Source organism: Pan paniscus, chromosome 10 (assembly GCF_029289425.2).
Source record: "Pan paniscus chromosome 10, NHGRI_mPanPan1-v2.0_pri, whole genome shotgun sequence".
Taxonomy (NCBI): domain Eukaryota; kingdom Metazoa; phylum Chordata; class Mammalia; order Primates; family Hominidae; genus Pan; species Pan paniscus.
The window spans coordinates 98,443,640-98,456,297 of NC_073259.2; positions in this window are offsets into that span (position 1 = coordinate 98,443,640).

Here is a 12,658-nt window from a genome sequence, read left to right on the forward strand (position 1 = left end):
AATTAAGTAAGGTTCAGATTCAGATTCCCAAATTAAGTAAGATTCAGAATTTTTTAAAATCAGAAGCGAAAGGATGCGTGCTGTGATCCTATTTCCACTTACTTTTATGTTGCATAACTTTGGGCAAATCATATCATCATATTTCTGAGCCTCAATAATCTAGTGATAATATGGAGATAATAATCTTTTCCTTTGTTGCCTCATAGTTTTGTTTGTGAGAAATAAGCTTATATTTTTGAATGCACCTTGTGACCTATACAGATGCTTTTCAAATGGCAATAAGTGTTTTCAGCATTTATTATTGATTTAGAACGGTTATAGCTTTTATTGTTTCTTGTCTTTGCAAGAGATTAATACCACAGAAGAGGTATTTAAAGCCCACCATAGAACACTAATCTGTACCTTTTCAGAAATAACTCATTAGAAAGTTTCCATTGGTCAATAACGTTTGTGGAGCTCACCAAAGGAAGGAGAATTATAAGGGAACAATGTGAACCATCCACTTTATCATGATGGGATACTTATATCTAAGTAGAGTATATCAGAGTTAATCCTTTCATCTGTTCACTTGAGTAGAAAACAGTATTTTCCAAAATATTTCTTAGCATTTATTTTCAAGTGGTTATCCCTAACCAATATATTATTTGCAGGAGGTAAACAACTTATAAAATAGAATAAAAAGGAAAAACTTACGAAATACTATAGATGAGACCATTTATATGGATATGTGAAAATTAATTGAATCCTGCTTGCCAATTGCAGTGCTAAAGTCAGTCAAAGCATCATGATCCATCTGTCATCATCCACATCGACTAATACCATGTTTCAGGTATTGTATATAAGGCAATTACCGTACCATTAGCTGTGTTCTCTTTCATTTAGTAGGTACCCTCCTGAGTTAAAGCAACTTTGTTCCTAACATTACTGTCAAGGATCCATTAAAGTTTCTGATTAAAAAGTACCTCCAGGTTGAAACATGGTAGTTAAGCTTTCAGCTTGAGATGATTTTCTTTCTTTGATTCTTTTAAACCTCAGCAATACAAATTATCTGGCTTTAAAATTATGTATATGAGTTCAAACACCTTTCAAAAGTCATTAATAAGCTCCAAAATGAAAATAGCTTATTTCTCAGCATAAAATTGGCAAACATACTGGACAATTTTGTACAGAGTCTTAACTCTTAATGCAGCAACAAGCAAGTTTTGTCCTAACATGAGTGCACAAGTCTTAAAAATCTCGAGTTTAAAGATAAGGACAAATGCTAAGTTCCCTCTTTTTCCTCTGAAATACCTTTTCTTCACCTTTCCAACCAACAGCAGTGGCAAGCTTAATCCCTGGCCTTGCATTAAAACCCCTGACATCAGACAGACATGACTACACGCAGAGAGCAAGTTTAGGGACACAGCGCCTCATAGCTAATGGTGGGAGTATGTATGTGTGGGAGGGGATACATTGCAAGTAGGATTATAACTTTTCTCTCTAATCCTCTCCTGTATCCTCTCTTATTAAGTATTCAGCTCTTTTTTTGATGAAGGACTCTTTTACTCCTTTCTTAGGGGTGAATAAAAGCTTATTTCTTAAGACTCTTCTCATATCTAGAATTCTTTGAAGCTAAAATGTAGCCTAACCCAAACCAATGCCAACTTTTAGTGTCATGTAAGATACAATTGTTTTTAAATTTTACAAATTTGAATCATGAATTTAAGAAAGATTAAAAAGCATTATTTTATATTTTAAGTAAAGTGTTTCTTAATTTGTTTTTACTTCAATGATCAACTGTTACTTGATTCAGAGGCAATCCTGTGCTTACGATGCTTTTTCCAAATGTGTTCACTCACATTTTTAATATTTTCCAAGTATCTGTGTCACTAAGAGCTTATAGGGTCCCCAGATTTAAACATTGTAGGCTTTATATTTATGGTTTTCAGAGAAAAATAAATAATAAATATAGTCCTAGTGGCATGCCAATATTTTAAAATGTATTTTCTATAGCTATTAAAGTGACCTACTGCATTGGTAAAAATCTTTAAATTATACACATATATTTATATTCCAAAATTTATTTTCAGTGTATTCCTAAATTATTCTCCATAACTTATATCTTTTATTTAATTCACGCTATATTTTATGAGCTCAGTTCAGCTCTACATATTTTTGAGAACTTTGTATATGTCAGATACTCTTTTGAAGGTGTGATGATCAGTAAGGATTTTAATTCCAAGTGGGGAGACCAATGTTTAGTATCTTAAACACTTTCTTAAAAACATAAAGGTGAATACACCAATATGTTAAGCAGCCAAGCTAACAAAATGAATCATGTCAAAAGTCTTTATTCTTCATTTGAAAATTTAAAAGGAATATTCATAATCAATAAAATTTCAATTTACTCAGGATGGCTCTCACCTGTATCACTTGAAAAATAGAAGAAATTTGAAGAAACATATTGTTATGGAAATATTTTTACAAACTTCATAAAATAAGCAGTTACATTCTTTGCTTATCTTTTTAAAATTTTAGCTTTAAAGTGAAAACTTAGGCTATTGATTTTATACATCATTTTTTGGCATAAACATTTAAAGCTATAAATTTATTTTTAATCAATTTTAATGCATTTCTTTTTAATGAAGCAATAGCTGCATTCTACAAATTTTGATATGTAGTGCTTTCATTGTCATCCAGGCAAAAGTATTTTTTAATTTTGCTTGTGACTTCTTCCTTGACCCTTGGATTACCTATCAGTTTGTTCTTAAATTTCCAAATATTTAGGGTTTCTGTTTTTTCAGATACTTTATATTTTATATCACTGTGATCAGAAAACATTCTCTATATAATTTTAATTCTTTTAAACGTATTGAGAACTTTTTTAATGAACCTGCATATGGTCTGTATTGGTGAGAATTTTCATGTGCTCTTGAAAATAATGTTTATTTTGCAATGGTTGCTTTCAGTAGTCTATAAATATCTAGATCACTGATCAACATAGTTAATAGTGTTGTACAGATCTTTTACATTTTTTGCTGATTTGTAGTTGCTATATCAATTGCTGAGAGAAGTTCTAAAATCTTCAGCTACCATTGTGGAATAACCTTTTTCCCCCTTTAATCCTATCATGTTTTGCTTTATGTATTTAGAAGCTCTGTTTTTGGTTATATATTTATTTGTGTGTCCTTCTAATGAATTTATTCTTTAATCATTATGAAATGTTCTTATTTCTCATAATATCTCTTTATCTTGAAGTCTACTTTAACTGATAATGATATAGCCACTTATGAAATTTTTAAAATTCATTTGTTTTAATCTATCTGTATATTTATATATTTAGATTGTTTCTTTTACAGGTAACATTAATTTCATCTTGCTTTACAAATTCTCACAATTCTGTCTTTAATTAGAGTATTTGCTCTACTGGAATAATATAATTCATATAGTTAGATTTAAGTACATTATTGTATTTTGTTTTCTCCTTAATTCTGTAATTATCTTTTTTTCTTTTGAACTAATTGAAAAGAAATTTCATTTTGATTTATCCGTTGGCTTTTCAGATAGTCCACTTTAAATTATTCTTTAATAGTTGTTCTAAGGTGAACATCTTCAAAATGTGGTGCCCAAAGCAGCACCATCAGCATCACCTGGAATGTTTGAAGAGATGCAGATTCTTTGGTCCCATTTGAGACACACAGAATCACAGGAGGAAGGTAATCTTTGTGTTCATAAGCTTTCCAGATTATTCCTATGTATGCTAAAGTTTGAAGCCACTAATCTAGGGATTATAGTATACATCTTTACCTTTCCATAATTTGCTTACAGTTAATAATGTACAATGTCACCAAAAAAATAAGACCTTTGTAAATTTATAGGTTCACTTATTTCTTTCTCCTCATGGTCTTTATGACTTAGATTTCATATGTAAAAATACTTTATGAATCTCAAAATACTGTAGTAAAATTTGTCTATAAAGTGACGGTCTCCCTCTGATGCCGAGCCAAGGCTGGACTGTACTGCCGCCATCTTGGCTCACTGCAACCTCCCTGCCTGATTCTCCTGCCTCAGCCTGCCGAGTGCCTGGGATTGCAGGCGCGCGCCGCCACGCCTGACTGGTTTTCGTATTTTTTGGTGGAGACGGGGTTTCGCCGTGTTGGCCGGGCTGGTCTCCAGCTCCTGACCGCGAGTGATCTGCCAGCCTCGGCCTCCAAAGGTGCCGGGATTGCAGACGGAGTCTCCCTCACTCAGTGCTCAATGTTGACCAGGCTGGAGTGTAGTGGCGTGATCTCTGCTCGCTACAACCTCCACCTCCCAGCCGCATGCCTTGGCCTCCCAAGGTGCCGAGATTGCAGCCTCTGCCCGGCGGTCATCCCCTCTAGGAAGTGAGGAGCGTCTCTGCCCGGCCGCCCATCGTCAGGGATGTGGGGAGTGCCTCTGCCCCGCCGCCCCGTCTGAGATGTGAAGAGCGTCTCTGCCCGGCCGCGACCCCGTCTGGGAACTGAGGAGTGTCTCTGCCCCGCCGCCACCCCGCCTGGGAGGTGAGGAGCGTCTCTGACCTGCTGCCCTGTCTGAGAAATGAGGAGTCCCTCCGCCCAGCAGCCGCCCCTTCTGGGAAGTGAGGAGCGTCTCCGTCCGGCAGCCGCGCCCGTCCGGGAGGTGGGGTTCAGCCCCCGCCGGGCCAGCCGCCCCGTCCGGGAGGTAGGGGGCAGGCCCCGCCCGGCCGCTGCCCCGTCTGGGAGGTGGGGGGCGCCTCTGCCCTGCCACCCCGTCTGGGAAGTGAGGAGCCCTTCTGCCTGGCCACCACCCCATCTGGGAGGTGTACCCAACAGCTCATTGAGAACGGGCCACGATGTCGATGGCGGTTTTGTCGAATAGAAAGGGGGGAAATGTGGGGAAAAGAAAGAGAGATCAGTGTGTCTGTGTGGAAGGAAGTAGACATAGGAGACTCCATTTTGTTCTGTACTAAGAAAAATTCTTCTGCCTTGGGATGCTGTTAATCTATAACCTTACCCCCAACCCCCTGCTCTCTGAAACAGGTGCTGTGTCCACTAAGGGTTAAATGGATTAAGGGCGGTGCAAGATGTGCTTTGTTAAACAGATGCTTGAAGGCAGCACACTCCTTAAGAGTCATCACCACTCCCTAATCTCAAGTACCCAGGGACACAAACACTGCGGAAGGCGGCAGGGCCCTCTGCCTAGGAAAACCAGAGACCTTTGTTCATATGTTTATCTGCTGACCTTCCCTCCACTATTGTCCTATGACCCTGCCAAATCCCCCTCTCCGAGAAACACCCAAGAATGATCAATAAATACTAAAAAAAAAAAAAAAAAAAAAAAGAAAAAAGTGGAGAAGTACATTTTGTCCCTAGTGAAAGGAGAGGACTGTGAGCCTTGGTGTTACAGTATCAGAAATGAAATTATTCCCAGGGTTGAAGAACCTTACCTAGGACGAGACCAAAGCAAAAAAAATTAAACTAGATTGAGACTGAAAAAAAAAAAGTCATACAAATTTTCACAAAAATAAGATAAATTGTCTTTAGAATTTTCACTCCTATTCTTCCCTGAATCTTCTAGTTACTGAATAGTATTATTTCTCTTCATTCTGATAATATCTTTTGTATTTTTCTTATTTATATTGTGCAGTATTGCTGGTAACACATTATATTAGTTTTCTTTTTCATATGGAAGTATTTATTTATCTTTAATTATTGAAGAATATTTTAACAAGTATGAAATTTTGTGTGATACTTTTTATTCCTTAACACTTAAAGTATTGTTTCACTTTTTTCTAGCTGCTATTGTTTCTGAAGAAATGTCAGCAGTTATTGGAACCATTGTTCTTTGTATGTAAGTGCTTTTTTCTCTGGCTATCTTCAGATTTTAACCTTGCCTTTTAGCAGTTTGATTAGTTGATTTTTATTTTTGGTTTATGCATTGCGGGCTTCACTGAACCTCTTGGATCTATAAGTGGGTATTTATCATCTAATTTTGACAGATATTGAAATGTATTTTTGTCTGAAATTTTCAGCTATGTTTGGGAGACTTTATATATAATATATAATTTCAGAGATTGTATACATCATAATAGAACAGAAGAGAATATATGTTTGTGGTAGTATGTGTATATAAATGTGTGTGTGTATATATATACAATTGTCTCCTTTCCTTCTGTGATTTGTTTTATATAGATTAATCCCCTTCATATTGTCCCATAAATTCCTGAGACTCTGTTTATCAGGTTGTATTATTGGATTGGATTATTTCAATTGATCTGGATCTTCTCAAAACGTTTCCACATTGATTGCCTTTTTTTCTTAGTTATGGATTATGGATGACATTTTCATATATATGAGTGTGTGTTTTTATGGGGACATGGGCATATCAAGTAATTTCGAATTGCATTTAGAACACTGTGAATGAAACATCAGGTTGCTCACACAGGGTCACTCTCTGCATTCAAGTATCAACTGTCCTCCAACTATCTTTGTGTTGTTGATCACTCTCCAATGCCTTCAGCATATTTTGCATATTTTGTCCACGATATAGTTGTTACCTGTGAAAAGATCAATTTGACAGAAGCAAGTTGGTCATTATTGGATGTGGAATTTCCATCCTTTAATTGTGTGCCCACTATTTTCTGGAAACTTTATTACTTTTTGGTATAAGATATTCTACGCTTATCTTGTCTCTTCCCTGTCCCAGACTTATAATTACTCATATTTTTTAAGGTACGCTAGTATCTTTTGGTGGAGAATTGTAACCTTGTTAGCAACCTCGTTCTGGACAGTAGACGTACTCAATGCAAGGAGATTGTTGCTGTTTTTAGGTTCTGTCAGTGGCCAAAGATATTTATATACTTATTGTCTATCGATCTTTTGAAAACTATGTATTTACAGTGATATATCTGATTCTAATCCAACATCACAGGTTTCGTTATAGTTTTCTTGCCTTTTATACTTGTAATTCAGTCTTCCAATGATGAGAAACCTGGCTCCAATTATTTTCAATATGTTCAATTACCTGATAAATTCCTCTGTATGTAACCAATTTCCCATTTGAAGAAACCCCCTCCCTCCCATCCCACAGACCTTTTTGTCACTGTGTTCAAGTTTACACATGCTGTGCTATGCACTGCCAGTTGCCTCCCTGATTGCCCACCAACCCTCCTCCAACTCAGGCTTCTATTTTATGGCTAGTATGCTGCAACTGCTAATCCCATCTACAAATGTGGAAAACCTCCTTGACATGCTTATGCTCTGAGGCTTTGCACAGGCACCTATATACTCCCTCTCTCCTCTCCATTCAGGAGAGAGCTTAAATATCCATCACAATAGAGGGAAAATTCTTTGCTACATGTAACCCCTGTGTTTTAGGATTATATTTTGCCTAATTAAGATTGTTTTAAAAATGGATTTAGCATTCTATTACTTTGCTGCTTATAATATAAGGAGTTTTGAAAATAGTCCAAAAACAAAAGACTGGTTAAGCAAATTATGACATATTTTTAGGATATACCCATTTAAATTATTTTTACACTGAAACTCTTTCTGCTGGATGGTTTTATTAGAATCAAAACAGCTATGTAATATTGTTGAGTTTGTGAACATTTTTCTTAAATACATACATAATTATCTCTGGAATTAAAATAAATGTATGTTTTTGTTTTGCTTTAAGTTTTTCATAATATATAGCCATATATTTCTCATTTACTTTAAAAACTTTATTTTAAAACTTTTTAAGGAAAAAAAGTGGGGTAAGGTTTTCTAGGCCTGTGAAATTTATATTTCTTAAAAATGAAATGAATGAGAATTGATGGGCCACAGAAAAAATACAGATTGTTTGAGTACAGCCCAACAAGTTTCCTAGATTTTTTCAGTTGCATGACTTGTTGGAAATTGTTTTTTTCTTCATGCTCTATTCTGTTTCTAAGGTATCCCCCTACATTAACTTTCTTTTCACTCTCTTTTTTTTAACTCTGTCTTTTATATGTTAGCTGTAGACCATAGCTTCTGCTTTCAAATAATTTTCTGCTTATTCCTTTCTAATTGTCTCTTCTTTTCTAGACCTAAGCTCTTAAATATTTTTCCACTGAGGTATTTTGTCTGAATATTATCAGATACCTTTGGATCCCCGATTCCTTTGGCAAAAAATAAACATCATTTATTTTGTAAGTACATGGAGATCAATAGAGAGTGCAGATAACTTTTGATTCTAGGAAGTTAACTTGAAAAACAGGTTGAACTGACATAGTGTTTAAGATGTTCAAGAATATACATTGTCACTTCTACAGGAATTGCCAATGCCAAGGTAGAATTCATAGGAAAACATATGTCTGTGTCTGTGTTTCTGTCTGGCATAGATTTTTTTTTTATGTACAACACCTGAAAACAAAAACAACTTTAAATTTCCCCTCTGTTTCTCAACCAATCTGAAGAAAATCAATTTCCCAGCAGAATGGCTTGTAGTGTTTATAAAACCTTAATGAGAACTTGCAGCTATTTCATAGTTTGTAGCAAGTTTTCTGTAAATTGGAATGGTGAAGTTTAGCGTATTTATTTGCTGAAAGCTTAAAGACAAAAACCTGTGTGAGAGTGGCCTGTAAGAAGATGTGTGCATACACATTCCCCCAAAGAGGGTAGAGAGGCTTACTGTAGGTATCCTTTCTGTCTACCATCAGTAAGAAAACACTAGCAACATAGACAAAGAGGTTGATGACACCAGGAAAGTCTACATCTAAGTTAGGCAGATTTTTGCTTGTGTCACCTGTTTAATAAGCAGCGACAGACTTTGAAAATAAATATACAATTATTAATATTAAAAGAAAACAATTTGTTAGTCCAGTCTATCATCGATGGACATTTGGGTTGGTTCCAAGTCTTTGCTATTGTGAATAGTGCCGCAATAAAAATAAGTGTGCATGTGTCTTTATAGCTGTGCACATGTACCCTAGAACTTAAAGTATAATTTTAAAAAAAGAAAAGAAAACAATTTCTAGCCTCCAGAACTGTGAAAAATAAATTTCTGTCGTTTAAGCCATCAAAAAAGAGAAAAAAAAAACATGTTGAGAATATATTTGTTTGCATTAAGAAAGGTTTTCTACTTATTAAAAAAATTAAATAGATATTTTCCTAAGTAATGTGGGCATTTGTTTAAGATGACTGATTGGGTAACCACATGTCCCAGTTTTCTGGCATATTTTGAGATTATCCCTTTTGTCTTGGCATAAATATTTATATTGCCACTGTTTGAACGAATTGTATATTACCCTTGTGATTGTCTCTGGGTAAGGGGAGTCACCAAATGAAAGTTTTAAATGCAAATACATGGATCACTGACAACAAAGATCTATCTTAAATGAGAATAAGTAATATTGATACCTAAGGCAGAGACGTTACAAGAAAAGAAAACTATAGGCCAATTTCTCTGATGAATATTGATGCACATATCCTCAATAAGTTATTAGCAAACAGAATCCAACAACATATGAAAAAGATGATACATCATGACCAAGTGGGATTTACTCCTGGCATACAAGAGTGGTTTAGCATGCACAAATGAGTCAATAAAATACATCACGTTACCAGAATTAAATATAAAAACCACATGATCACCTAAATTAACGTGGAAAAAGAATTGGACAAAATCCAATATCCATACTTGATAAAAATTTTCAACAGTTTAAGTATAGAATGAAAGTTCCTCAACCTTGCAAAGGCCATTGATGAAAAACCCAGAGCTGACATTTATTATCAGTGAGGAAAAGCTGAAAGATTTTCCACTAGGATGCAGTACAAGTTGAGGATGTCTACTCTTGCCACTTCTATTCAAAATACTACTGGAAGTCCTAGCAAGAGCAATCAGACAAGAAAAAGAAATAAAAGGCATACAAATCAGAAAGGAAGTAAAATTATGTGTATTTGAAGATTCCATAATCTTATATGTAAAAATCCCCAATGATTCCACCAAAAAAATTGTTATAACAAATAAATTCAATAAAGTTGCAGTATTCAAAAGCAACACACAAAATTAGTAGCATTTTATACACAAATAATTATATAACTGAAAAAGAAAATTTTAAAAATTCTATTTTCAATAGCATAAAAAAACTAGGAATAAATTTAACCATAGGCAAAAGATCTATCCACTGAAACTATAAAACATTCATGAAAGAATTCGAAGATGACATGCATAAATAAAACAATACCTCATGGTTATGTAATAGAAGAATTAAATTGTTAAAATGCCCATACTACCAAAAGTAACACACAGATTCCACACAATTTCTATCAAAATCTTAGGGATATTCTTCAGATAAATAGAAAAAAAATCCTAAAATTTATGCAGAACCATAAAAATGTCCCAAATAGTCAAAACAATTTTGAGACAGAAAAAACAAAGTTGGAGATACCACTCCCTGATTTAAAATTATATTACAAAACTACAGTGATCAAAACAGTATGGTAATGAAATTGAAAATAGACACCTATACCAGCGGAACAGAACAAACAGCCCAGAAATAAATTCAAACATATGTGGTCAATTAATTTTGACAAAGATGTCAAGAGAACACAATGGAGAAAGGATAATCTTCAATTAATGGTGCTGAGAAAACTAGATTTCTATATGAAAAGAATAAAATTGAATGTTTACACCACATACAAATATCAATTCAAAATAGATTAAAAAAAAACAACCACATGAATATAAGATTAGAATCTGTAAAACTCCTATAAAAGAACATAGAGGAAATGACCCCAGACATTGGCCTTGGCAAGAACTTTTTAGATTTCACATCAAAGCTCAGGCCACACAAGCAAAAATATATAAATGGAACTATATCAAACTAAAAAGCTTCTGCACACCAAAGGAAGCAATCGATGAAATGAAACAGCAGCCTATGCATTGGGAAAAATATTTGCAAATCATATATCTGATAAGGGGTTAATATCCAAAATTTATATTCATACACCAAATAGTGAAAAAACAAGCTGATTTAAAAAATGAGCAAAGTACCTGAATAGACAGTTTCCCAAACAAGACATAAAAATGGCCAACAGGTATATGAAAAGTTGCTCAACATTGTTAATCATCAGGGAAATGCAAATCAAAACCATTATGAAATATCATCTCATACCTGTTAGGATTGTTATTATTAAAAAGTCAAAAAATACCTAATGTTAGTAAGGGTGTGAAGAAAAAGTAACTTTAGTACGGTACAGCTATAATGGGAAACAGTACAGAGGTTTCTAAAGAAATGAAAAATTGGGCTGGGTGCAGTGGCTCACACCTGGAATCCCAGCACTTTGTGAGGCTGAGGTGGGTGGATCCTTCTGAGGTCAGGAGTTTGAGAGCAGCCTTGTCAATGTGGTGAAACCCTGTCTCTACTAAAAATATTAAAACTAGCCAAGTGTGGTGGTGTGTGCCTGTAATCCTAGCTACTTGGGAGGCTGAGGCAGGAGAATCGCTTGAACCTGGGAGGTGGAGGTTTCAGTGAGCCGAGATCACACCACTGCACTCCAGCCTGGGCAACAGTGTGAGACTCTGTCTCAAAAAAAAAAAAAAAAAAAAAAACTAGAAAGGTAACTACCATATGACCCTACAGTCCATCTTCTGAGCATATACACAAAGGAAATTGCCATCACCTCATAAAAGTATATGCACTCCCATGTTTATTGCAGCATTACCAACAATAACCAAGACGTGAAAACAACTTGTGTCCATCTATGGATGAATTGATGAAATATGCTACTGGTATACAAATGAATATTATTCAGCCCTAAAAAGAAATGAAACCTTGCCAGTTGCTACCATGTAGATGGACATAGAGGACAATATGCTAATTAAAATAAGCCGGACAGAGAAAAGAAAAATATATATCACATGATCTCACTTATATGTGGAGTCTAGAAAAATAATTTAATTTAAATATGCAAAGATAGAGACGAAAGCAGTGGTTACCAGGGGTGGTGGAGCAGGGGGAGGAAATGAAAGATATGAAAGATGTAGGTCAGAGGATACTAAATAGTAGATATGTACAATAATGATTCTAGAAATTTAATGTACGACATGAGGACTATAGGTAATAAAATTGTACTGTATACTCACTTAGATTCTTGATAAGTGAGTAGATTTTAGGTGTTCTTGGCACAAAAACAAAATAATGAGTGACTATGTAAGATGATGGATACATTAATTTTTTTCACTATAGTAGCCTTTTTACTATCTATATGTATTCCACAATATCATATTGTATAATTTAAATATATAAAATAAAATTTATTTTAAATGAAGCATATTTGAGAGTATAAACAGAAAAAATATCTGATTTAAATTATAAAAATAATTTGCACATTATTTTAAAAAATAATGCAACTATCGCATGAAGGGCATACATAGAAAACAGAATATAATTTAAAGCTAGATACAGCTTTAGGGTTTATTTATTCCTCTATATTTTGCAGTTAGATGCGTGAGGCTATATAAAGTAGGGCATATTATATACAGGCTAATTCTAAGCAGATAACAAAAGTCAATCAGTTGCACAAAAGTTTACTGAAATCAGAATCTGTTTTACCATGGAATCTCTCTCAGATACCACTCATCATATTAGTTTCACGAAAGTTATATGTAGGAGTTCCCATGGATATTTCACAGGGAAATGTCATTTCATGAAATG